Raw genomic sequence first — 22434 nt, forward strand, 5'->3', positions numbered from 1 at the left:
TGCCAGCGGCATGCGCACACCCCGTAGAGGGGAACAGGATATATAGATGAACGCCCAAGGCAAAGGAAGTACTACTCTGTGATAAAACAGAGATACGATCTAGCAGAAGCCAAGCCATGGCTCCTTGACATGAATGTGATCAGCACAAAAGAACTAGACCAACTAGAGTTAAAGCTTTCCTTGAATTATTAGGATGTCTCATGGGACCACCACTCAGCATTGACAGAGTTTGCTGCCACCGCTTACTTACAGGTCAGCTATTCTGCTGAAATTCTTTACTTGGGTCAGAATTCTCCTCACTTCTGCATGGCAGATCTCAGCTCTGATCCTATGTTTTTCTTTTGGGAGACCCAGGACTGTAACGACAGCAGAAGAGAGAACCACTGTGCAGATCCAAGGAGAGATTTTTGCCCTCTTTTTAGCTACATAATATCACCTGGGTGAATAGAGAGCCCACCCCATGGGATGTGGCCTTCAGCTTGTTGGGAAGCGACATTCCTGGGTTGAGTGACATGGCTGTTGCTTTGTAACCTGGCTTCCCACTCCTATCTGCACATGCTGTATTTAGGCTTCATTGGATTGCCTTTGAAGTCAACGGAAAGACTCCTGTTAACTTCAGTGGAAGGTGAACCATACCCCTTATGAACACAGTATGTGCGGTGTCTCTCTTTGGGAAGATGGAGAAACCTCGGCAGGGGAAAAGCAACATACTGCCAAACACAAAATATTCAAAACTCATGAGCCACACCCTAAGATCATGAATTAAAAGGGGTTCTTGTTTACCTTCTGGTTTGAGCCTTTAAAGGGTTACATTTTCAAGCTTTCCCTGCAACTGTGAAGGCTAGACACTTTATTAAAAAAAAAATCCGAGATTCTCACATATCTCCATATTTTGAAGAAGGCAACAGATATCACAAGACTGGGAATAAAATAGTGACAATTGGCAACTCTGAGCTCGCATGCATTCTTCCTACTCCTGGAGGGTCTGCCACCATGCAAACCGGCATCACCACGTTTCCCTGCAGAATTCTTGGTCATTATCATTAACGGGTTACAGTTATCACCCTATCACTGTACTCTTCAAAAGCAGATGGCAGGCGTTAATTTGCAGTTGAATGCTAATCGGTATGAGCCATTTCACTTTTACATGGATTGGCATTTGCCATCCCAGAGGTCTTTAATCCCATAATGAAGTCACCAGCAGTCACTTTGTACTGCGTGATCTTCTTATTGGGACACCCTGGCAGATGGCCTTCTGCACCATGCACGTAGCTGTCCAAATTAGAAGAGGCCATGGAAGAGAGGTGGAAGACATCCAGAGTAGCACTATACTGAACAACAGAAGTCTCTGCACTTTACACTCATTAAAGGCCAAATCCCAACCACTTCTGATTTGGAACCATTTCACAGCCACTACATACAGGTGTAGATGAATCTCCACTAGAGTGGAAATTGTTAATACTTTCCCAGTTAAGCAACAGCCGTTGCCATTCACCATCATTTGGCTCCTGGGGGTAGATCCCAGAGAAGCAGTCATTCCGATTAAGTGGACTAGACTGTGCTGTAAGTATGAAAAGTTAAGGGCTATTTAGTTGCAGGCTGGCGGAGGACTCAGACGGCTTTGGAAGGCCACTTGCATTAGGCACTCATGCACCCCAATCACACAGCTTTTGGTTTTCATTAGCAAGGAAACCCTGCATGGCCCATAATCTTCATATCTTATCATTCCCAAAAGGAGGTTAATCCTCTCTTTGCCACACACAGCGGGCTGCCAAGATGCTGAGGATGTCACAGAGCCTTGCAAATTGCATGGTACGCACTGCAGTTTTGCATCAAGTGCTGGAACTTCATGATGATACAAGTGGGATGCACCGGCATGCCAAGATTCTGTGGCACATTGTATGCAGCCCCCCAGAGCAGTTGGCAGGAACTCATGTGTAACTGGCAGCCAATCTCCTCCTGGCTAGCACATGGAATCCCAGCAGAAACCTCTTGCTAAGCAAGGCATGAGAGCTGGCTATTCAGCCTGGCCTCCATTTTGAGAGGGGGGCAGGGAGACAGTCAGTACCCAGGGAGTTACAGGAGTTTGATTTCTTTCACAGCTTCCCTGGACTTCCAGAAGGCTTTACAAAGTCTCCCAGGAGCCACCACTTCAGGAAGCTGCAACAGGGCCTATGGGATAGGTACCCTGGGGCAATGAGACTGAATAGCCATGTGACAGCCCCCAAGTAGACACAGTAAAACTGCAAGCACAGCTGCCCAACGAGTGGCGACACACTGCAGGGCTGATACCAGCACCCGTGTTGTCTCACCAACTCAGTTCTCTGTGTAGATGCAGCCATGGACCAGAGACCAAGGCTATGGCCACCATTCATGAACTGCATTAAGAGGGCTAGCAGTGGAGGCCACAACATCTCTATTAACCTCTTCTGGTAACAATAAGATGGGGACAGGAATCTCTCCTGACAGATACAGTTCCTAGAACTAAGACCTTTGTGTTCTTAGTGACCTCCCTTCCCCCCCACCCCCATCCTCAGCTGTTGGGAAACTAACAGGTTGAGACCGAGAGGGGTGGGAAAAGGTTTCCAGGCTTATTCACCAAGCCCCTGTAATAGTTAGAGGAAAGCAGGTTGGTATGAGATGGCTGAGCCCAGCTGGCAGTGCTGGGTGAAAACAAGTACTGAGGCAGGGAGAGATTAAGCATTGCCTTGTTAAGCTGAGTAAGTGGCAGACCCCAGAATGGAACCCAGAAGCCCTGGCTACTAGCCTTCTGCTCTAGCTACTAGGCCACCCTACCTCTCGAAGACACAGGCATACAATCTTAGTCTGCTGGCCTGCACAGGATGGTAACAGTTGTTCTGGACATGAGCCAGAAAGCCAGTTTGGTAGCTTAGCGGCAAGTGCTCCTCTGCTACACAAGCTTCCCAGGTTCAAATCCCACTTACTCTCTGAACTAGGAAGGACAGCCAGTGTGCCGAGGCCATAATACTCAGCCTGATTAGCTCCAAGAGAGAACAGACTTCCAGTTACTCTGTATCAGCCCCCAATGGCTGCCCGAAGCAGCATGAAACCAGACTCCAGAGGAGAGGTCAAGATTTCAGCTCGTTTCCTCCTGCTGCCATACAGGCCCCAGATCCCATCTCTGCATGTGACCCTCATCCCAGGGGCACCCCAGGAGGCAGAGCTAGGAGGAGCTCACAAATCCTGCAGATGAGGGATTTAAAGCCACCTCCCATTCACCCAGCAAGCCAGCCAATGCAACGCAGCCAGCAGAGACCTTGAGAGCAAACACTGTGGGGAAAGAGAAGGATTCCTTACCCAGATGGAAGGGGACAGCTGAACACCATCAGATGCTGCCTCTTCCCCAAAACAGATGCAACCTTCCTGGTATGCTGCACACAGAGTCATATCACTCCAGCTGCCAGACATCCCTCGAATTGTTCCAGCAGGGACATCCACATCAAACCCCACAATCCCAGCCCCATGTTCCTCCTGCACTCCCCACCCCAAAGGGGTAACAAAATCCTACCAGTTTGTTTTGCTGCTGTGCATCCCAGAGCAAATGTCCTGGCTGGGTCCAGAAGCTTCAGTGCCTGTCAGCTCTGCTGTGCTGGGACAGGGTCATGAGCCATCCCCCACGTGCACCAGTCTGCTGAGCCCAGCTTTCTCCAGTGCTGTTTCATTGACAGCAGTGCAGCCAATGCCCCAGCCAGTGGGCAGGAGTCACCTGACCTTCCCTCTTTGTCCTCTGCTTCACACCCAGCCAGACTCCTTGGTTCCCAGGACAGCACATACAAGGGGCACAGAGCTGGATTTTTCCCCATGGGTGAGCGCTGCCAGGAGTGCACTGGACAGTCGGCCTGAGCACACCCTGGGCTCAGACTGCAAGACACTAAAAGGGTTTTATGTTTACTTGGTCATGGGAAGGGGGTAGCAGAGGAAGAAATGAGCCTTCAGTTTAACCCACTTTCCACCCACGGAGTATCTGGCAGGCACGGGGCGGTACCGTGGTGAGGGAACCTAATCTGAGCTCCAGAGGACACAAGTTTAAGGGCGCTGCTGAGCAGAAACTCATCCAAGCAGGCTCCTGCCTATGATTAACAAGGCACTATGGCAAGGATGCTTACAGGGCTTTCAACGCCTTCATTCCAGAAAGCTTGTACTGCGTGCCTTCGGCTACCACTCCCTATCTCTGCCTTACCCTAGAGGGCCAGATGCCAGCTCACCGCAGCTCCTCAATCACTGGCTCAGTCTCACACAGCCTTGGAGAGACAGGACGAGACCCCCACACTGCAGGCCAAAACCCAGCTCCCCTCCCAGTCAGGTAAACTAATCCTTAGCCATCAGGGGTCTGGTCATCTGTGCTCCGCCACTAGGGGGAAAACATCACACAGTCCAGCCACCATATTCATGTTCCTCCAGGCTTCCAGAGTGTTTGCTATGGGGCTGAGGACACAGGGAATTTCACTCTGGAGGGGGATTGTCACCCCTCCTTTCCAAGGAAGCAGCTAGTGCTCAAAAGCAGGCATGGGGCTGGGCAGGAGACCTCTGGCACTGCCAGAACCCCACAGGGTGCTACCACATCCACACAGCACGCATGGGTCATTTATAACAGGGTAGTGTACTTCAGCCTTAGGGCCCAGCGAGCCTTGGTAACCGGGGGCTGCTTCGTGAATCCCAGGACCCAATTCCTACCTGATTGGTCAGCCGGGGGGGGGGGCGGGAAAGCCAGGGGAAGATTCAGGACCCCTCCCCCCCACCCCAAACGGAGCCTGGGTCGTTCAGACAGGTCTGTCCTTTTGTGATAAGGAAGGCAGTCAGTCATCCCCCCTTGCTCCCCAGCTTGTGCCCTAAGGGGCTCATCCTGCTCCCCCAAGCTGTAGAGAGAAGCAATACGAACCTCTGCCCCCTCCAGAGGGACCACACTGAACTACCCCAGCTACTTCCTTAGCACTCCTGCAGGAGGCAGGAAGTGCTTGCAAGCAGTCACCAAGCCCAGCACCAACACAGATCAACATCTGGTGCCCCAACTCATCCATACGCAGTATCCAGCCCAAGCAGCAGCCCGGGGCAGAGCTCTTGGAAGTCAAGGGGGAGACCTTCCCTCCTCACCCCGCTTTGCGAGATTATGAAAGGTACAGGGGGGGGGCGGCACCTTCTGCTGCTGGCTTTTGAGGGGAGCTGCATTTTGATATTTATTGGTGTGTCAGGATCCAGATGGTGATTTTCAGCCCACGGGGAATTTCCTGGTCTAGACACAAAGGGTAAGGCTACCTAGCAATCAGGAGGTGCGACTGCAGCACCCGTAGGCATACTCAAGCCAGCTTGCTAAAAAACAGTATAGCCTCGGTGGCAGGAGGAGCTGCGGGAGTACAATCCCACTAGTCCATACTCATGTGGGTGTTTTGTCTTCTGCACCTACACCTAACTTAGCACCACCCATCTCACACACACACGCCTCTAACAGCCTCACAATTTCTCTTCACCATGTGGTTGCCCATTTACCGTGGGGCGTTGCCAGAACAGACACATTAAAGATGGCAAGGCACTCAGATAGTATACAAGCACTAAGAGAGTCAGGATTTTCCAAAGCATCTATTGATCTGGCTGCCCAGCTTGAAATGGCTTTAAAGACCCAGTGTTCAGAAAGAGTGCCTACCCTCTGAAAATCAGGCTCTGTTAAGGGGTCTCAAATTGGGCTCCCAACAAGTCTTGTCCAGAGTCCATGCTCTAGATGGCTGTCGGGCCAAGGGCATGAACTGGATGCAGTATAGTTCGATACAATCAGAGAGGCATGAGCTCTTCATTAGGACTGGCTGAAAGCTTTTCATCAACTGGGTTCTCAACTAACCTGAGTATTCCCATAAGTGTCTGCTTTCCACTGAAAACTTGCAGCCAAGGTGCCTAGGAGCAGTTGTAGTTTGGTTACCTCACATGCCCATTCCCCTCCACAGGCCAGGGTTCTCAGCCAGACTACATTTCCCAAGAGGGTTGACTATGTTGCATCATGGGAGATGTAGTTCAACCAGGAAGCTTGGCCTAGAAAGGATAATGGGAGCTTGACCCAAACTACAATTTCCCTGAGGCAAAGTCAGAGCATTTCCAAACCCATGTTCTTTCCCTCTGTTAAGGGGGGGAAGGGGGGAATCTGCAGAGAATATTAAAACAAAACAAAAGCCACACAGCACAGCTCTAGTTTAGATTAGGTGGAACACGTTGACAACTATGCGTAGGGCTCTACCAAATTTACGGCCATGAAAGATGCATCACGGACCATGAAATCTGGTCTTTTGTGCTTTTACCCTAGTCTAAACAGCTTTCACAGGGGAAACCAGCATTTCTCAAATTGGGAGTCCTGACCCAAAAGAGTTTTGGGAGCATGGGTCACAAGGTTATTTTAGAGGGGGTCATGGTATTACCAGCCTTACTTCTGTGCTGCCTTCAGAGCTGGTGGCTCAAGAGCAGCAGCTGTTGGCCAGGCGCCCTGCTTTGAAGGCAGCACCCCAACAGTAGCAGTGCAGAAGTAAGGGCGACAATACCATACCATGCCACCCTTACTTCTGTACTGCTGCTCTGCTTTCAGAGCTGCTCTCCAGCGGAAGGAAGCAGTACTGCAACACTTCCTATGATAACCCCCCCAAAAGACACAAACTCCTTTTTGGGTCAGGACCCTTACAATTACAACACTGAAATTCCAGATTTACATAGCTGAAATCATGAAATTTACTATTCTAAATTCCTATGACTGTGAAATTGACCAAAATGGACCATGAATTTGGCAGGGCCCTAACTATGCGGATCGTCTGTTGGCTTTTGAAGGAACTGAAGTACCTACATACTTTTTTCTTCTTATAATCCTACCCACTCAGGTACACAGGGCACCACCAGTTTTCACCATTTATTTTGGTCTTGTGCTAATCTGTTTGTGCTTCCAAGAGTCATGTTGACAGATTCAGTTTCTTCCTCTATACAACGTTTCCTCTAGGTCAGCCTCTCTTTCGAGGCAGCATTCATGTTCTCTTTTGACATGGAAGCCATGCTTTAGGTATGCCACCAACATGTTCTAAATATGCCTCTTGTGAAGTTGTCTCAAGCATAAGCATAGTGTAAAAAGTTGGGGCTAAGTAAGGTGTGCATGAAGGGGGTGGAGATGGGGGAAGGGTCAGGAGAGAAGACAGCAAAACTTACAGCTTACTCAGCAGTTCTCTTTTTCACAGCACACAGACAGACGTGGACTGATTAAAAACAGAAGCGTGGGCAGAGCCTAGGCAAGAGAGTTAGGTGGGGACAGCATCTGGGAGCTGCATAAAGGTGAGGAGAGATATGAGATTCAGTGAACAGACATGATGGAGGTGATTGCAGCATTCAAAGCAGGATATAACAGGAGCTTGGAGTGGAATCTTGAACTACGGGAAGAATGAGTTTTGGAAATACTCAAAAGTAGCTACCAGATCTGCTATGTGGGCTAATGGATGGTGCACTGGGCTGAGACTCCAGAGCGGAGCTATTTTTTAGTTCGCTGGCCAAAAAACACCGCTTTAAAAAATTGTTTTGGGACCAAAAAAACATTTCATTTAACTCAGAATTTTTTTATTTTTAAAAACAGTTTTTAAAACCAAATCTAGCTAAATTTTGAAACATTCTGTGTTGAAAGTCTCAAAATAAGTTGTTTCAAGAGGTTTTATTTATTTAGCCAAATCTAATTTGAATACAGTAGTTTTGTTAGAGCCAATCTGAGTTTTCTGGTGAATAAGCTGTTTGTCTGAAATAGAGGTTCTCAACCTATTTACCATTGTGGGCCGCATATGAGGCTCTCAGTTTTTATACCACACACACACACACAGAGTACGTCTCCAAAAAAATGGTGTAGTATTTGTTATATGACAGCAATACAAGTCAAATCCATCTACTACCTTTCATTTCAACACTAGCAAATATCTACCAAGAGCATTTTAAATTAACAAAATACATCAAAACATTAACTGTTAAAATGAATTAACTTACAAAAAGGGTGGCATGGCATATTGTACTTTCCAGACGCTCAGCCCAGCTGCGCTGCCAGCAGTAGTGTGGAAGTGTGTCTGCAAATCCTGCTTGCAAAGATGGGGAGCCCTGCCTGGTGCAGGGTGTCCCCCGAGCCTGGGACTGCCCCCCGCATGCACCCAGCCCTCAACTCCCCCATCCAGGGACCATGCACCAGTATCTAGACCCCATCCAGAGACTCACCCCCGCCCCCACACCTAGAGTCTGTTCCCCAGGCACCAGCTGCACCCCCTCCCCATGCCCGCTGGTCTCCTACCTCGGCTGCACATAGCTCAGCAGTGCAGCCCACCTGCCACTGCAGTCCTAGTACCGGGGATCCTGCTCCAACCAGGGTCACTGGTCCCATGATCCTGAGGGGTGGTGGACCACACTGAGCACTCTGGCCTCCTACGGATGCTGCCAGGCCCAATCCTGCCAGGGGAAAGGTGCTGATGCTGGGCCTGATCCTGCATGGCCCCATTTTTACACTCTCTCCCCCTGGTGGCTCTGTGCCTGGGGCAGGTGCCCTTCCTGCCCCACCCTAGTCACTACCCTGAGAACGTCACATGGGCCACAGCTGTGCGCTGACAGACCAGTGGTTCTCAGCCCGTGGCCAGAGTGAGCGGGGTGAAATGTTTTAGGAGACTTGGGTTCTATTCCCTGTTCTGCCAATGAGGTGCTGTGTGACTTCTGACAAGTCACTTCATCTTTCTGGTTCCCCTCTCACGCTGATTCTCTCTTGTCTGTTCAGATTGGGCACTCTTCTGGGCAGGGACTGTCTCACACTATGGATGTGTGCAGCACCTGGCATAATGAGGTTCCAATCCCAGTCAGGGCCCCTATCTGCTACTGTAATACAATTTCATTTTGAACAAGTGCAGTCTAATGAGGGCCTGGCTGCATGGAGGGGACAAGTCAGGAGGTCAGAGGCTGCAGACTTTAGTGGCAGAGGACACAGCATTAGCAGTGAGAAGATTTGGAAGGAAGTGAAGCCACTTGAGATACAGGAGCATAACCAAGGGGCAGAATTTGTCTCAGCAGGTCTAAAAACAACGGCCAATGGCTATCACCGGGAACTGAACTTTGGACCTCTCCAGCCAACTCAGTAGCCTCTACAGCTTGAGCTAAAGAGCTATGTTTACTAATTGGCAGCTATAGCAGACTCTTAACCTCTGCGGATAGGGGAAGGGAAGAGAATGGGTGGCATAGACTAGTTACCTCCCTTTTAAAACCACACCTCTTCCTTGCTCCTTCCCGCAGCCAACTCTGCTCCAGAAGGAGATTGGAGCTAGAGAAGCTAATTTAGGAATCAGCACCAGAGGCAATAGCTGAATCCAATGGATCCCTCAGGGAGGGTGTATAGAGGCAAGGAGGGATTCTAGCTAGCATCCAGTGGATTACCTGTCTGTAATGGGATCTGCAAAAAACAAGCCATTTCCTACAGCATCACAGAAAATCCACTCTGTCTATAGGCATTAGCTGGGGGTAGAAAGCACTTTGAGGCCAATATCATTAACCGCTTTAGTCTCAAGAGTGGGTGACCAGATGTCCTGTTTTTATAGGGACAATCCCATTTTTGGGGACTCGCTCTTATATAGGCACCTATTACCCTCCACCCCTGTGCTGTTTTTTTCCACAGTTGCTATCTGGTCCCCCTACCCAAGAGCTGTAGTTGCAACCCACAGTAATTCAGCAGTGAAGGGCTTAACTGGGGTTTTCAGACAAGCTGAGTTGACAAATAAAAGGAGTGCGTGGGAGGGGGAGAGTCCAATTACAAACAGAAAAATAACCCCAAGTTAAAGCAGAAAGCATCTGCCCCCTACTTCCACTGACCCTAAGCCAGGCACTCCTATCCCAGCTCACCCCACCACCCAGGGTACCTCAGCACACCCCCAGAGAGACAGCCCCAAATGGGAATTCACCACTGGAGCCTCTCCCCGCAGCATGATGGTTATGACCACCACTGACTCAGGAGTCATATTTCAACCCCCCAGATTTGATCACGGAGAACCAGTGGTTTGGTGCTGCCCATCAGAGTGGTAAAGTTCAGACCTAGTGTCCAGGATGATCTCTTCATACAGCAGGCAATGCCACACACTGCTTAGAGACCTCTGTGAGCCCCACATTCAGAGGCAGTAGGAAGTGAGTGTTTTTCAACCTTAGCCCCCCCACCCCATCTTCTCCACAGGCTTCATACTGAATTCAGCAAGTCTGTTGGGAGTAATAAAAAGTCCTCCTCTTTCTAGCCTCTCAAAATCCTCAGGCCAGCCCTGAGCATGGAAGTCCCATCACAGTGGGCAGGAGTCAATTGCTTTCGGAAAGGGGTGTGTGTAAATAAATAAATAAAAATATATCATGGTCAGGTCCAGCCAAATAATGCCAAGGCAAACTCAGAAGATAAATAGATACGCGAGGGGGAGGAGTCAGAATCTGGGGGCCTAAAACCTGGCTAATTTGTAACCCCACCCTTAAAAACGAAAGGGAACAGCTTGACAACACCTCAGCAACCAGGATGTGGGCTGCAACTAAGTTTCCCCTTTCCAAAGGCCACAAGACAGGTCACACAGCACTTCTGCCACAGCAATTGAAGAGCCCAGCTTTATAGCTAGAAGGATCTCCCAGGATAAGCCAACTACTATCTGTACTTTGCTAGAATGCCCCCAGTTTAGCACACCTTGAGCTCCTATAACTGCCTGACACAGAGGGAGCTAGAAGAGGGGAGTAGGGGAAAAAAGACAAACAATATCATTTCCCTTGGCTACCAGGGAAATTGAGGACACGGGATTAATGCTTTGTACAAGTGCTACTGCATTATGAAAGTTGCTTCTCCCCCAAGCTATTCTGTATACACCTTTTACAGCAAGATTCCTTCTTTCTCATCAGTTACACTGGCCCAAGATATTCACACATTATAAGTCTTCTCTTTTTACATCCTGCCAAGAGGAGGAGGGCAGCATTACCCAAACATACAGCTTTATTTGATCACTTGTTTAGCCCCCCCTACCTTGACAGCTGCTTAGCTTCAGTTGGCTGCTCCTAGACTTTGAAACAGACACGCTCTTAAAATGCTAGCTGGCTGCTACCTACACACGGGCATTTTCTTTCTGCTTCTCTCTTAGCTCTACTGCCTTACCTGAAACTTCCTGCTTCCCTCTTACCTGATCCAGGGTGGAGCCTGCACCCTAACCAGTGTCAGGTCATCACTGATCTGCCTCACCTTAAGCCTATCAGAGCTTTAGGAGCTCTAGAGACAGGACCTCATTGAACCAGGCAGCTGACAGCAAACATGAATGGCTGCAGCTGTGGGTCCCTTCAGCCCTGCCCATTTTCCTCCTCTCTCATACTCCGGTGGCTCCAGATACTTGTCAGACCTGCCAGATGTCACTCGTTTGTAGGACGACTTCTTCCTGTTTCATTAATTTGCAGACAGGTGCGGTGCCTCTCCCAAAGAAGGATTTTGCAATGTCATTGCAATAATACGCTTAGGGCTAGACTTTCCAAAAAAGCCAGCTCCCATTTAGGCACCTCAATTAGTGGGCAGATTTTCTAGAGGGTGGGGTGCTGAGCTCTGTGGAGAATCCTGGCCATTGGGGTCACAATGGAAGGTTCTGGGAGCTCACCTGTTTGAAAAACTGAGCCCTATGAGTGCTGAGTTTTCTGGAAGCTCTATCCCTTAATCCCTCCCTCATAGTGGTTTGAAATCTCCCACATTCAAGTGCTGGGAGCCTCTGCAGGGCTGAGCTAGTCTGCTGTTACTGCTAAATACTAAGATAGTCCTTCGAACTGAGGGGAAGGACTGCAGAGATGGGTAATCCAATGGGTGCTTTTGGTTTGTAAAGCTTCGTTGAAGGGTTTTTGGTTTTGCAGGTGTTGTTTGGATATAGGTTCCTTTTTCCCTGCAAATTTGGATGAATGGCTCTGGTTTTGGCCAGTCTCCAGGGCCAAATCAGTTTGCTTCATTTTTATTCAGTCCTTAATGGCAGACCATAACTTAAATAAAACCAGGGTGCCTAAGCACTGCAGCAGATGGTGTCGTGGGACATTGTATTAGCCTTTCACTTCTGTTCTTTGGAAACTGACCATGGGCTCAAGTTGAGGCAGTGTTATCTCTGCTGCTGGAAGCTTCTTAAAGTGTGGCATCCAAACTTGACAATGCATTACATAGACAATGAGCTTAATGACCATGGCTGCACTGTATTAATATGCGTACAGTTCTCACTCAACTCCCAAAGTGCTGGCCCACCAGGCACTGGGCTCAGTGACCTGAGGAAGTTAGAGGCAGGCTACTCTTCTTTGGAATGGGAGTGCCCCTGGAACACTTCAGACCCAGCAAACCCTCTGTCAAAATCCAAAGACGCTTTGTTGCTCTGTCTGGATAGTCTCAAATTTCCCAAGGAAAATAGTGAAACCTGGGACAGATGGTGACATAGGCAGTCAAAACCACTTGAACTATCCACCCAAATCCCTATCTGTAAAAAGGAAAGCAGTATTTCCTAGTGGATAGAGCACTGGACTGGGACTTGGGAGACCTGGCTTCTATTCCGTTTGGACACTGGCCTGCTGGGTGACCATGGGCAAATCATTGCATCTCTTTGTGCCTCAGTATCCCCATCTGTAAAAGGGGGGTTAGGAATCTGACCTCTTTTGTAAAACGCTTGGACATCACCCGATGAAAGGTGCTATATAAGAGCTAGGTATTAGGATTTTATGATCTATGCCAGGGATCGGCTACCTTCAGCACGTGGCCTGTCAGGGAAAGCCGCTGGCGGGCTGGGCTGGTTTGTTTACCTGCAACGTCCGCAGGTTTGGCCGATCGCTGCTCCAGGCCAATGGGGGCTGCGGGAAGCGGCAGCCAGCACATCCCTCAGCCCCTGCCGAGTCACAAGGAAACTCCTTGTGGAAACAAGTAACGAAACTCCTAAGATTAGAGTTGAATTTAACAGTCTGTTCGTTTCTGGGTTCATATACTGTACCCATCAGCATGGTATCTGAGCGCTGCTGCATTTGAATCAACCCAAACAAAGTGCAATTCATGGGGGGAGAAACCACATGAACTAAAACCCGCTAAGCGACTTGTCAAAAAAAGCTATGTGACAGAAACCCAGCAAGATTTGTCCAGCCCTGCCCGAGTTCTGACACACTGGGGTTATAACCCGGGTTTCACCGCAAGGTGGCAATCTTTCATCTCTTTAAAAAACAGGAGTACTTGTGGCACCTTAGAGACTAACACATTTATTTGATCATAAGCTTTCGTGAGCTACAGCTCACTTCATCGGAGGCATGCATCTGATGAAGTGAGCTGTAGCTCACGAAAACTTATGCTCAAATAAATGTGTTAGTCTCTAAGGTGCCACAAGTCCTCCTGTTCCTTTTGCGGATACAGACTAACACAGCTGCTACTCTGAAACCTTTCATCTCTTTCCGTCTCTGTCCATTCATCATCTTCAGATACGCCGCACAATTCGGACTCAAATTCTGTGCACAGCAGATACATGCATCTTCCACGACAGTCCCCAGGAGATGCACAAGCACATCACGGAGAAGACTCTGGCCCTATCCTAATTAACATCTTCCCATCTCATGACTGTATGTATATACATAGGTGCTGGAACTAAGGGTGCTGCTGCACACCCTGGCTTGAAGTGATTTCCATTATATACAGGGTCTACAGTTTAAACAGCTCTCAGCACCCCCACTATAGAAATTGTTTCAACACCCCTGTGTATACAGCGACCAAAGTTTTCTATTAACGGCAGCTTGAGCCTTTTATAGAGCCCCCAGTAAAGAATTCTAATGATTAATAGCATATCACTATGGCACCATTAACATCTGCAGTGCTCTGACAGAGACCCGGTCCCTGTGCAAAAGAGTGTACAAAGTAAGGGTCTGATGATCCTACTTCCTATACGTTAATGGCAAAGCCCTTCTTCTTTTCAATGGGAGCAGTGCGGGGCCCTAAATGAGAGAGACATAAGCAGATAGATGCAGATTCTCAAAAGGTATCTAGGTGCCTAGCTCCCACTGAAGGCAATGGGAGCCAGGTGCCTAAATACCTTTGGGCTATGCAGCACAGGTGGTAACAGACAGCTAAGCAAAAGAAGGCAGTTTAACAGGACTTAGCATTTATGGATCTCAACCTGCTTTAAGTATCGTGATCCTCATGTGACAGACGAGGAAGCTGAGGCATGGGTAAGTGATTTGACCAAAGTCACATAGGGAGTGCTAGCAAAGATGGGGTCAGAAGCCAGGTCTGCTGGTTCCCAGTTGGGTGCCCTTTCCACTGGCCCTGCCCTGTTTTTAAGGAGGGATTTGATGGGGGAAGGGAGGGATTTGGCTTGGGGTGGGGGGAGGATGTTCCAGGTACAGCGGGCATCACAGAAAAGGCATGAAGCTGAGTTCCGGTGGGGCAGAGCACGCACTGAAAGGGAGTCTGGTAGCTAGATCCTGATGGAGGAAGAACCTGAAAGGCCGTGAAGGGATCAAAGATGGGAGCTAAGCAGGGTGGGAGGTGGCTGGAGAAGCAGCATTAGGGATAGCCTGGAGGAGGGCACAGATCAGAGACAGGGGAGGAGGAAGCAAGAGTCAAGATGAGAGAGAAACAAGGAAACCAAACACATAGGCAGGATATTGCACTTTGCACATGAGGCAACTGTCTTGCAAAATAGCCAGGGTGGTGTTTGTATAGTTACCAGGATTAATAACAGGGGCCAAACTGCCTGCACCGGTCGGAGCTGCCACAGGCTGAGGTAGCAGATAGCCCATGGGGCTGATGAGCACAGAGACATTCCGAGCTGAAATCACAGGCGAGGTCTGGGGAGGCTCACAGGCCGGCATGCTGCCTCCCAGTTCAGGCACCTTTCTGGGGCAGATCACGTCCATTGCATGCAGTTTATTTGGTGTGAGCCTCTCACATGAGTCCTTATAAACAGAGCTCCTGTCTCCTCCACATGGACATTAAAGATCCCTGGTCCCTTTTGTAATGGGAGGGGGTTAGTGTGGTCAGCAATTTCCCCTTTCATCTGTTGTGCTGTGTGATGTACACTAGATACAGCACTGGGCTGGGACTCAGGAGACCTTTGGGCCAGTCACTGCACCGCCCTGAGCCTCAGTGAACCCATCTGTGCAAGGGGGATAATGCTACTGACCTCCCTTGTAAAGCGCTTTGAGGTCTACTGATGAACAGTGCTAAATAAAATCTTGGCATTGTGAATGATAGGGAGGGGCTTGGCTACAATGATCATGAGGCCCATGTATACAGACAGGCAGTCCCCTGCGTTTGTTCATCACCTAGCACAAGGGAGTCCTGGTCCATGACTTGAGCTCCTAGTTGCCTCACTGGGCCACCTTAAAGAATCTCTCCCCCAGTCTGTGGTTTACCCCCTCCAAAGCCATGTATTGAAGAGACGGATGTAATAAGCAGGGTTTCCAATAGACAAGTGCAGCTACTTCTGTACAGTTTAAGGTGGAATCCAAGCGACGTAGTTCTCCATATAATGGCAAGGGTGCGACAACAGCACGCCCAGGCAGCTGATTTACTTGGCTAACAGGCTTTTATTGTCCACGAACACACACACCCTGTCCAGCAACGCAATAAACATCAGACGGCAGCAAGCCCATTAGCATGCCAGTAGGAAAACAAAGCTTGTCTCAGCTCACCTGACCTTCCCCACCCCCCTCCTCTCAGGGAATGTGGGGGCTGCTTTTTGCTGAGCAGGATTTGAATGAGTGTTTGAAAACGTGGGGCACAGCTTTAAAAGAAAAGGCTGATTGTTCATTATTGCACAGTCTCTTGCCAGCCTGCCAACTGAATTTGCTGCCATGCATTGGTTCCAGATCCAGAGCCGGATATTTTGCCGCTCTCCCAGAACCACTCACTACAGGTAGCTAAGATGACAGTCACTCCAGTGCAGAAAGAAGGGATCTGAATGAACTGCACAAGGGAATGTTTTACTCTCAGAGACCTGAGTCCACAGGTGGCTTTTTCTGAACAAAGCAGCCAGAAGACCACTCTCTACAGAGCATGGTTGGATGGAGAGATACAGAGGTCATGGCAATCAGCTACACCCCAGTCATGTGCGGTTAGGGACAGAACCCATAACCCACCCACTCCAAACACAGGTTTGAACGAAACACACCCCTTGAACTAAAGGAGAAGCTGTTAGTTATCAGTAACTATTACTGGGTTTTTATCTTTTAGGGGCAGGCGCATGCATACACCTTAGCCAGTGCATTCTAGTGTATTTTGGACAGCATGACATGCCTCCCTAGCTATTTAAACACCACTCACTAACTCCCCTGCAAGAGCCGGTAAAAGCAGCTTCCAGCTGACAGCAGCTCAACGCAGAACTCCTGCTGCTTGGGTGAGCAAAAGAGGGGGAGAGCCATGGAGATGCGCAGACTTGCTGGCCTCAGACCACAACGGTTCTGCTCTGAGCCTGGCCTGTGGTAAATTGCAGGATGGGTATGAGAACCGTTCAAAACACTCGGCTGTTTCAGTTCACAGGGGTCCGTCTGTGCACACATCCTTTGATTTGGCCTATGCGAGCCTGCAGCCCCCGTAACGCTCAGCGTCCGAGACACCCAAAAGAAACTTAAGAGGAAAGCCAGTCAAACTCCACTAGTTTCATGACACACCATAGTAGTTTAAGGGAAAACAGTACCCACGTCCAGCTCTACGAAAACTAGGGCTGGGTTTGCTCAAGAGTTCACAAGACACCTAGCCTGTGTGCTGCTAGCCTGACGCAGCGAGCAGACTCCTGTTGAAATCCAGGGGGCTACGCTTCGGAGTAAGAGAAGTAGGGTCTGGCCTGCTGTCTGCAATGAAACCTGATTGCAAATCATTGATTTGAATGAACTTAATGCACTCGGCCACTGGGCGAGCTATAGCATGCAGCCCCCCGCCCTAGACTGGCAGACACAGCGCCCCTTCGCCTCTCAGAAAGACTGGTCCATATCCTTCTGTTTCCATGCTGATATTGCCGGTCTCGTGGGTGAATCACTGGGGAAAGTGTTAGTGACTCCTGGCTGTCGTCCTGCATCCCTGCACTTCTATATTTGACCGAAGGAACGTGCCGCTTGCAACAAAGGCCAAATCATGGATCTGACACAGTAAAGGGTCTAGGCCCCTTCAGTTCCTACTGCTGGCCATGGAAGCAAGGGGTGCTTAGCACCTTGCATGCGTGAGTCCCACAGAAGGAAGCAACTCCAGCACTGCTGTTGCTTTGCCTTTCTAGAGCATGTTTCATTCCTGTGCCTGCCAGTGCATTAAAGCCCAGAAGCAACCCTTGGGAGGGAGTTAGCACCCTGGACATGAGGGTAACAGGTGTGTTAGAGCTACAGAGATAGATGCCATTATAACCAATTTACAAATGGGCAAACCAAAGCTTGGAGCAGCCAAGTAACATGTCCAAGCCAACTGCTCAAGCCACTAGACCACACTGCCTCCTTGCTTGCATCCTGCTTGAGCTGCTAGACCACATTCCCTCTCCTGAGGAGCAAAGGATCCCCTGGTGCATACAGCAGAGACCTATGCACACTCTGTAGAAAAGCCCAGGCAGGGATTGATAGGAGGCTTTTAAAGAATCAACAAGTGTCTCCTTCCTTTCTGCAGTTATTTAATGATTTAGTGAAGAGAGATGGTGTTACCCCTGCTCAGCGAATGTGAAGAATCTGCTCCGCTGTTTAGGCGCTGAGCAGAGATCCTGCATGTTGCATTCTCTCCTGATTCAACCACTAAATAGTCATTTTTTTTAACCCTTGGAACAATTTACCAAGTACTCCTGAGGGCATTCTGTGCCAAAAAATTAAAAATTCTGCGCACATTTTAAAATTCTGCAAATTTTATTTGTCAAATAAATGTGGAGACCCCAGCATGGCATTGGGGAGCACAGGCCACTGGCTGCCCAGAGGTGGAAGATCATTGTGCAGCTCCCCACTGGGACAGGGACTCAGCGGTGAAGCTGCACCCAACCATGACACAGAGCATGGACCGGGCGTGCCCCACAAACACCCCAGGGCCCTGCCCCTCCGTGCTGGGTGCACCAGGTATGGGCAGGCAGGCTCAGCACGGCAGGATCCAAGTGTGGAGCGGCTTAGTGTGGGGGGATCCAGATGTGGGTTGAGAGGGTTCTGGGTGAGGGCGGCTCAGTGGGGGATGCAGGTGTGGGGGGAATCTGGATGCACAGGTGCTTATTGGGGGGGTTCTGGGTGCAATGGTAATGGGACTCTGCAGGGGAGTCCAGGTAACAGTGGCTAGGGCTCAGCAGGAGGGGGGGTCTGGGTGTGGGGGCCCATGTGCAGCTCGTTGAGCGTCAGTAGGGTGGGGATCCAGGTGCGGGAGGCTTGTTGGGGTGGTCCAGATGCAGGCAGAGTGGGGCCTATTGAGAGGGGGTGTTTTCTGGGTCTTTGGGGGGGCTGAGGCTTGGTTGGAGTGTCTGGGTATGAGGGGGTCTGGATGCACAGGGGTAGAGTGGATGGGGGAGGAGCTCCTTGTAAAGAGATCACTCTTCCTGCAGCTGAGGTGTGATGGGTGCAGGAAGCGGGGGGGGGGGGGTATTTGCAGAGCTTCCTACAGCTGGGGGAGAAATCTGGGGGTGGGTCTGACATGGCCCTGGATGCTGTGCAGGGGAAAATGAAGTCCCATCCCCCACTGCCCAGCCAGGACTAGCAGCTGAGCCAGGTGCAGGATAGGAGCCACCAGCTGTGTCTTCTCCAGTCCTGCATCCTGCCCCACAGCAATTTACCTCTCTGCCGGCTGCCCTGGGCACCTGAAACATACCTTTGGGGAGGGTCGCATAAACGTTATTGTGGCTTCCCTTTGCTTCCCCATCAGAAAGTCATTTTTCTGCGGAGAAGCGAAGAAATCTGCAGGGAATGTAAATTCTGCGCATGAGCAGTGGCGCAGAATTCCCCCAGGAGTCGTGGGGGATTCTCTATCACCAGCAATTTTAAAATCACAACTGGATGTTTTTCTAAAAGACCTGCTCTAGTTCAAACAGGGATTATTGTGGGAAAGTTCCAGGGCCTGTGTTTTAGAAGAGGTCAGACCAGATGATCACAGTGGTTACTACGGGCCTTAGACTCGATTAACAACAATTTCCATGTAGGCACAGACACCAACGTTCCAATGTGCTAGGGCGTGCTCGACCCCTGGCTCTGCCACAGGCCCCGCCCCCACTCCACCCCTTCCCCCAAGTCCCCACACCCACCTCGCCTCTTCCCGCCTCTGCCCCATTCCGCCACCTCCCCCTCACACGTTGCCCCCTTGCTCCTCCCCCTTGCCCCAAGAGCCTCCTGCACGTCGTGAAACAGCTGATCCGCTGCGGGTGGGAGGTACTGGGAAGGAGAGGGAGGCGCTGATCGGCGGGACACACCAGCATGTGGGAGGCACTGGCGGAGGGAAGGGGAGTAACTACGGAGTTGGCACCTATGCATGTAGGAAGAGACAAATTTTCAGTTGTGTTTCAAGACTCAGCTGGGTGTAAGTGCTGTTTAGTTTCCAGGACGTCCCTGGCCGTAAGGGTCTCTCTGTTTTTTTTCCCCAAGGAGAACGCTGCACAGTGGCAAAGCAGAAGAGCATGCCGGGCCCTGGCCTGCACTGGGTGGGCGTGCTGAGGTGGGTGGAGCAGCAGAATGAAAGGATACATTGTGCCTTGGGTAGGCAAGCTGTGCTCTGAGTAACAGCTGAGCAAGGAACAGTGATATAATCAGGGTGGCAGAAGGGGGGCTGAATGGTGAGACCGTGGCGTGCTATGCTGTGGGGAGCGGCAGGGAGGCACAGTGCAGCATGAATATGATCAAATGAGGCAGTGCGCTGTGCTGTGCGTGGCAGGGTGGCAGCCTGGCACACTGTGTGGCGGGTAAAGAGTGGCAGAGTGAGGCAGTAGGTCAATGTGCTCTCCGCCAGGTTGTATCTAAAGCAGTAACAGTAGAAGAGAACCAATTACTATTTGCAGCCCTGTGTTGTGTCCTGGCAAACCTCCCCTGGCCTGAGCACAGAGTTCACTGGCTGCTTGGACACTGTAGCATTTACTACATGCTGGAGTAGCCAGGGAAGCTGAGTCTGCTTGACTGTGGGGAAGTTGAAAACGAAAAGCCCTCACCACCAACTGACAGCCGCTCTACCCTGCTACTTTATGGAGCATTCAGCACAGACCGGCCAGTGTGCAGGTCGCCTGTGACATAGAAACACACTGCTATAGCATCTCCCATCTAGCAATCCCAAAGCACTTAATAAATACGAATGAATTAAGCCTCTCAACACCCCTGCAAGGTAGAGAAGTCCTGATACCCTCATTTTCCAGAAGAGGCACCTCTGTGCCAGCTGTCTCTGGGGCATAGAGAGGTGAAGTGACTTGACTAAGGTCCCATGGCTAGTTGGCTGCAGAGTCAGGAACAGAACCCAGGACTCCTGGCTGCCAGTCTCCTGCTGTAGTCACTTGCTTACTTATGTTCACTTAGTCACTTATGCTCCGTGCTACAAAGTAGTGATGAGGTTAATGCAAAGAGAAAGTGAAAAATTATTTAATAACTAATTACCAGTATTGTTGTCGAGATGCTGGTCGCAGCTCCAGAGTGAAGGCTGAATTGAGTTTGGCACCTAAGCGGGATTAGTCCCTCATCAGGATACTGCCTCTCACTGATGAGCCTGAAGAGCAGAGATGAGCTGCTCAAGTCTGGGAGAGAGGACAGGGACCTCCCTCCATTTCTGCCTCCCAAACCCAAGAGAGGGAAAATGATGCAACCAATCTGTTTAAAAGAAGTTCTGTTTCCCCCGCCCCTTCCACAACAGCTGCTGCATTAAGAGGTCAGGAGAGACTTTATGATGAACTCCTTGGATGTTTCAGATGTGGAGGGTGGTCTCAGCCTCGCCTCCTCTCTGCTCCCCCTTAAATGATCCTCTCCTGTTTCCCTGGGATTGTCCCGACTGTTCGACCCTGGCTTTGAGCTCCCCAACAGACCCACTTGTGACATTTCCCCTTTGAAGTTCTGTCACTGCACAAGATGAGGAGCCTCTGTTGGTACTGAAAGCAGCGTGACAGCATAGGGCTCACGCTGAACCAGCCTGTATGAACTGGTAGGGACTTCTGGTCCAGAAGCAGGGAACAGGCATGAAAAGATGGTCCGGGTGAACTGTGGGAAGGCACTGAAAGGCTAGCAGGCTAGAAACAGATGCAGCAATAAACAAAGTCTGTAGATTCTGCAGGGGCAGGGGGTTTGTTTTGACGGCAAGATGCTTTCTTAAGGAGCCCATGGTCCCACTTGGCCAACCCCAGCAAACTGAGGGCTGAGCTGCACATTCAGAACCCAAATAATTGCTAAATGAGCACAAGGAGATTGCGGGGTTTTTTTCTTTCCAGACAAAAGTTCTTTCTCCTGGTGAGCTGTTCCCACTGTTCCGTAACACTGGAAAATATCCCTCCCCCACTGCTCCTCCAAACTCATTAAAAACAAACCCAGAGCAACATGTTTTGTCTAGAGCCAAATGGCCTGCGCGGGATGTGCTGAGCTGGCTTGGAACAGAGAGGCAAGAAAGAAAATCTGATCTAGGGGGTTCGGCTGAATCTTTCTTGGTGCAAAACACACAGAAGGATTCAGTCTAATGAACAATACAGAGCACTGTGAATGCACCTGTCATTTTGGCAACGTGGCCCCTGCCAGGAGGAGCTTACATTCAAGCTCAGATGAAAATGAAGGCTTGAGTCGGTTCCTAGAAAGGCTTGTGAAAGGAGTGAGTTTTAAAGAGGGCTCTGAAAAAGCATGTGCGCGTTAGGGGCTGGGTTGGGAATGGAAGGCTGTTTCAGATGGGCGTGGAGGGAGGGTTAGGAGAGGAGACAAAGCTGAAACTGAGAGAAAGGAACCCCGAGAAGTGAAGGGGCCTGACTGTCCACTGCTTAGCACCTTGTGTCATCATTTACCCTTGTCCAAAGGGGGTGTAAAACAATCCAAATGAAATTCTTTGCTCGCTGACACCAGCGGTAGTAACATTTGCCCTCCACGGTGCCAGGTCTCAATGCTGACGGTGAAGAATTAGGCCAAAGTTGCATAACAGGCTTGCACTGATTCACCAACTATCCTGGCAATCCATTGCAATCTCCTGACTGCCTTTGAAGTGACACTGGCAAGGCAGGTAAACCTACAGTCACACATCCTAGTGGTGGCATGGTGTGGCTTGTGGGCATGCACTATCCTGGCTCTGCTGATTTATTTTTGTAAATGGGCAAGCTACTGAAATGACTACAAAGAATTCTGATCCCTGAAGTGTTCTGCCTGCTGGATTCTGGTATATTTCAGTGCCACTCTGCTCACTACACAAAGAGTACACAGGCTGCCTGCTCTCCGGGAGTCCCCACCTACGGGAGTCCTTTTAATTTAACTCTGTTGTGGTTCTTTGCTGGGGGGAAAGCAGCAATG

General features: G+C 50.0%; 1 protein-coding gene across 10 annotated transcripts in view; it reads right to left on the bottom strand.

Moving 5' to 3' along the window:
• The window catches only part of LPIN3 (lipin 3), a 55930-nt gene that overhangs the window by 21253 nt on the left and 12243 nt on the right, over positions 1-22434 (bottom strand). Inside the window, exon 2 of one of the 10 annotated variants that reach the window (XM_073309719.1) lies at positions 251-356. The exons of 7 other annotated variants lie outside the window; for them this stretch is intronic. The gene's annotated coding sequence lies outside the window, so the exon portion shown is untranslated. Of the gene's footprint in view, positions 1-250; positions 357-11026; positions 11157-20559; positions 20669-22434 lie in introns of those variants that run through there. 2 more of the 10 variants (XM_073309720.1, XM_073309721.1) reach the window with 2 other exon arrangements.

The sequence above is a fragment of the Lepidochelys kempii genome, chromosome 13, assembly GCF_965140265.1.
Source record: "Lepidochelys kempii isolate rLepKem1 chromosome 13, rLepKem1.hap2, whole genome shotgun sequence".
NCBI classification, from domain to species: domain Eukaryota; kingdom Metazoa; phylum Chordata; order Testudines; family Cheloniidae; genus Lepidochelys; species Lepidochelys kempii.